Raw genomic sequence first — 5,450 nt, forward strand, 5'->3', positions numbered from 1 at the left:
GGCAGAGGGGGGGAAGGGTGTTGATTTGAAAAAAGTGAGGGAAGAGTTTTGATTGGGTGACATGAGAGATATGTGTGATGAATTACAGCATTTCTGTGCCATTGTTGGTTGCAGCCTCTGGAGTGCATACCCTTTGCTCTGCTAAAGAAAAATTGGTGTGTGTCTGAGACTGTTTTGAAATTCAAAAAGCATTTGCTAAGGTGAGAAAAGATTTAATTTAGATAGAGACTAGTATGCTTTAGGGAGAAAATTAGGAAGAAAGTTGTGTATTTAAAATGTTGCTTTGTGTCAAGTGTTTTACAAAAAGATTTTGTTTCTTTGAGACATTGTAATTGGAGATAATGTGAAGTATTAGTACTGACAGGGTGTGCTTGTACATAGGAGCTGTGCTGTGTTTTCACTTATGACTTGAAAATCGTTTTTAAGGAAAAGGAATGCTTTTTAAATTTATGAGAAGGAAAAAATGGTGTCTGCTTCATTAAACAAATATTTCACTTGCCCCATGATGCAGGGAGAATAATTTGTTTACTTGATGTGTTTAAAAACGTTTCTTGAATTCATTTAGGCTTCTTGATATGTACTGCTAGAGTTTCATAGCCAGCATGGGACATATTTATAAGGACTTTGAGCCACTTTCACGTTATTTTCCCCATGTTAAAAGTGACGCATAAGTGGTGCAAGGGCCTTGTAAATACGCCCTCATTTGTGTTAGGGCATTTTAAGTCACTTCTCCATGAATCTGGGAGAATAATTTGCTTACTTGATGTGTTTAAAAACGTTTCTTGAAGTCACTTAGGTTTCTTGATGTGTAGTGCTAGAGTTTCATAGCCAGCATGGGGCATATTTACAAGGCCTTTGAGTCACTTTCACGTCATTTTCACCATGTTAATAGAGACGCAAAAGTGGTGCAAGGGCCTTGTAAATACGCCCCCATGTGTGTTAGGCCATTTTAGGTCACTTGTCCCATGAATCAGGGAGAATAATTTGCTTACTTGATGTGTTTAAAAACGTTTCTTTAAGTCACTTAGGTTTCTTGATATGTACTGCTAGAGTTTCATAGCCAGCATGGGGCATATTTACAAGGACTTTGAGCCACTTTCAGGTCATTTTCCCCATGTTAAAAGTGATGCAAAAGTGGTGCAAGGGCCTTGTAAATACGCCCTCATGTGTGTTAGGGCATTTTAAGTCACTTCCCCATGAATCTGGGAGAATAATTTGCTTACTTGATGTGTTTAAAAACGTTTCTTGAAGTCATTTAGGTTTCTTGATATGTACTGCTAGAGTTTCATAGCCAGCATGGGGCATATTTACAAGGCCTTTGAGCCACTTTCACGTTATTTTCCCCATGTTAAAAGTGACGCAAAAGTGGTGCAAGGGCCTTGTAAATACGCCCTCATGTGTGTTAGGGCATTTTAAGTCACTTCCCCATGAATCTGGGAGAATAATTTGCTACTTGATGTGTTTAAAAACGTTTCTTGAAGTCATTTAGATTTCTTGATATGTACTGCTAGAGTTTCATGGCCAGCATGGGGCATATTTACAAGGCCTTTGAGTCACTTTCACGTCATTTTCCCCATCTTATTAGTGACGCAAAAGTGGTGCAAGGGCCTTGTAAATACGCCCCCATGTGTGTTAGGCCATTTTAAGTCACTTCCCCCATGAATCTGGGAGAATAATGTACTTACTTGATGTGTTTTAAAAATGTGTTTTTTGACTTAAAATGGCTCAAAGGCTTTGTAAATATGCCCCATACTGGCTATGAAACTCTAGCAGTACATATTCTGAAACCTAAGTGACTTCAAGAAACGATTTTAAACACATCCAGTAACCAAATTATTGTAGAAGCATTCCATTCCATTGCTACTATTTGTGGGTTTTACATTTGTCTATGCTGCTAAATTACCGTAGGTAGAATTGACAACTAGTGTGTTAATTGTTTGCTTACTGTTATTGGTTTACTGTTTGGTAATAGTGGTTAATAACATTTTTTTAAAAAATTTACCACAGATTCAACTCAAGATCTTGTGAAAAATTCAAACATGCCCTCAAGGCAAAGAAAAAGAAAAGAAGCAAAGCGACTTACACCCCACCTTGGTAAACCTTTGCAGCAGTCCTCTACAATAAAAACTTGTCAAGTCACCAAAAAAACTCTGAGTAAGACAACAAAATCTTTTTTAAGAAACATTTGCAGACGAAAAGGTATCACTACAGAACATGTTTTAGTCCAGAAGAAGAGAGCCAATTTAAACGGGAAGGAAAGGCCCCTCAAAAATGTTACTGCTAGAGAAGGAGATAACTCTGTGCATGGTAGTAGACGGAAAAATCTGTTTAGAGACATTCGTAGACGAATGTTCCGCAACAGGATAATTGGCAATTTGTTAAAAAATATTAAGAAAGGTCAACAGAAAGTGGCTTTTTATAAGAGAAAGAAAAATGTAGAGAAAATTATTGATCAGGCTTTCGAAATTAAGCGAAAGTTATTTATTTTGATAATCAATAGAATTAGGAAACTAAACAAGGCAATTTATGATTTCAAATCAAATAGTAGATGGAAGAGAACAGTTAATCGTAGTAATTTTTGTGAAGTTTTTTCAGGAGAATGGATGCATAGTTCAAGTTGTGAGGCATTTTTTAATGAGGAGAGTTATTTCCAGGACAATGATTTGGTGCATGCAGTTGACACCAGTGGTCGGGCATATGAGGTGAAAGACGGTTGTCCGGTTGAAAAAGAAAAACTTGTGTCAACAGAGGCAGAAGAGGTGTTAGGTAATGAAGTTTTAGGAAGACGTCCTAAGGGACCAGTGTACACCTGGAAGTGTAGTAGTATTTGCAGTGTGCGACAGGATTCCATCAATTTGCTTTGTGATTTTGTACGGACATTTAATAGGAAAAGTTTAAAACAGAAAATGAAGTTGTTGCAAGAATTAGATCCTTGCAGAGTGAGAGAAGTGACAGGTTTGCATGGTCATTCACTGGCTTGTCTTTCCAGGAGAGTATGCCAGAGTGTTTTTCATCATTTCAGGATGCTAGCAGTGCATCATAATAAAGTGAGGAAATTAGTTAGAATGTTGTATTATGCTAAGAGTCCAGCAATTATGCTTAAACAATTAAGCACTGCTCTTTTGCATGGTTCTGAAGTAGATGTGAAGAATATTTGTGAAGAAATTGAGTTTTGTTACTTTGCTAGTAAAGAGAACAATGTTGAAATTGACCCAGTAGAAGAAGGTAATGTGGAAGAGAGTGTACAGATTTCCAGTACAGATAAGTTTCACAAGGAAATTTCCACGTTTATGGTGAAATCAAGCGAGAGGCCTAATTTCACTTGTGTGTGTTGTCGACGGACTTATTATAAGAATCAGACTAAGTTAGTGGATTTATATACAAAAAGTGAAATGGTAAACAATAGTGAATGGAAGGATTTTGCAACATACTTGATGGTAGAAAATTGTTTTGATTTGGGATCAGATCAACGGTTGTGTACTTATTGTTTTAACAAATTAAATCAAAACCGGATGCCTGCTAGAGCGGTTCATAATAATCTGGAATTGGTTGACATTCCTTCTGAACTGAAGGATTTAAATACTTATGAATCTATTTTGATTCAAAGTGTCCATCCTTTTCAGGCTATTGTTCGAATGGAGCCTAAGACAGGGAAATTGCCTCCTTCAGATTTACAGAGAGGATTAAAGGGAAGAGTTGTTTATTTGCCTCTGGATTTGAAGAAAAATATTGATACAATTGGTGTAGACAAAGTGGAAGAGGAACCTCTGGTTATCCTAGTTAATGGGGTTCCGACAAAGAGTAAGAAAATCTGGCAAGATTTAGTGGATGTTAGGAAAGTCAAAAAGGCAACGTTGTATTTGATGAAAAACAATGAGTACTACAAGAATGTATGTGTTGCAAAAGACGAACTAAGTGAAGAAGAGGACAGCGATTTGTGTGCTGGACAAATAGAGAAAGTAGATGCCTCTAAAAAATGAAGAAATATATGAACATTATAGTGTTCATCCTTTGCATTCCAAGGAAGTCATGGGGAATGCTATTGAGTTGTTTCAAATGAAACAAGCCAAAGGGAGTCCCATTAGTGTTTGGGAGGAAAGTTTGGAAGCTCGGTGTTTCCCACAGTTATTTCCAACAGGTCGAGAAGGAAGATATGATGAGCGACCTGATCAAATTCCTGCTTCTGAATACCGGACTTTACGATTGTATGCAGAAGATCCTAGGTTTCGTCAATGCATTCCCTATTTGTTTCATCTACTGTATGAAAGTGATCTGTCTGGACTGTCTTATGCAGTGAACCACATCCTGAAAAGTGGTGTACAGCTGCAAAAATATCTCGGCAAGGGAGTTTATGGATAAAGTCAATGTGCAAGACAGTATTTTGGATTCGCACCTGATTAATCTCATGGCATGTCAGCGTGGTACTAATGAGTATTGGTACCGTCGTCATGGTGACTTAAAATGTATGCTAAAGAACTTAGGAACTCCCACATGGTTCCTCACTCTCAGCTGTGCCGAGTATGGCTGGGAAGACTTACTTGAATTTCTACGAGAGGCAAATGGAAACATTGAAAATATTGAATTCAAGACACCCGGAGAACTGTGCTCTTTGGATTCAGTCAATGTATGCAGGTACTTCTTTTTTTTTTTTTTTTTGGGGATTTTACATAAATGTTTATTGATGTCCAAATGTTCCACTGTGACCAATTTAGAACCTCAGCTTCTGGAAGAACCATTTATTTTTGCCAGTCTTGTATCGTTCCTCAAATTTCACTTTGGCTTCACGTCTGGCTTTTCGTTTTAGAGCAGGGTCTCTGAATACATCCTTATTGACAATGGTTTTGTCAAGGGGAATATCAACAGAGTATCTGGTTGGCATCAAGTGGTTGTAGTTGCAAACCTTTACAAAGGCCTTAATTTTAGATCGCTTAGCAATCTTCTTCTTGCCCATCGTGGCTGTTACTTTACGAGGATAACGATCAATGCCTGCCACCAGGGCATGACTGTAAGGTCTGTCTGATGTGCCATCATCAATGTTCTTCACTGTGACAGCTTTTCGTCCAGAGTATCGACCTGCCAGGACCAAGACGACCTTCCCGGGTTTCATAAATTTACCCATTTTTGGTCTAGCTCGATGGCCGCCCTGAAAAGAAAGGCGTATGCAGGTACTTCAATCATAGATTTGAAGCTATAATGTCTTTCATTACGAACAAGAAAAATCCACCTCTTGGAGCGGTGTTGGATTTCTTCTGGAGAAAGGAGTATCAAGCAAGAGGTGCTCCTCATATACATATGCTGCTATGGATCAAAGATGCACCCAAATTTGGAACAGATCCGGATGACTTAGTGATGAGTTTCATGGAACAGTATTCTACATGTGCTGTTCCAAAGACAATGGAAGACAAAAGTTTAAGAGAACAAGTTTTACACTTTCGTAAATTCAGAAACAA

At 38.0% G+C, this 5,450-nt stretch overlaps 1 pseudogene; it reads right to left on the reverse strand.

Annotated features, from left to right (window-relative positions):
* Positions 1-4,661: 4,661 nt before the first annotated feature.
* Positions 4,662-5,151, reverse strand: LOC147751571 (large ribosomal subunit protein eL27 pseudogene; annotated as a pseudogene).
* Between the last annotated feature and the right edge of the window lie 299 nt (positions 5,152-5,450).

Source organism: Lissotriton vulgaris, chromosome 1_1 (assembly GCF_964263255.1).
Source record: "Lissotriton vulgaris chromosome 1_1, aLisVul1.2, whole genome shotgun sequence".
Taxonomy (NCBI): domain Eukaryota; kingdom Metazoa; phylum Chordata; class Amphibia; order Caudata; family Salamandridae; genus Lissotriton; species Lissotriton vulgaris.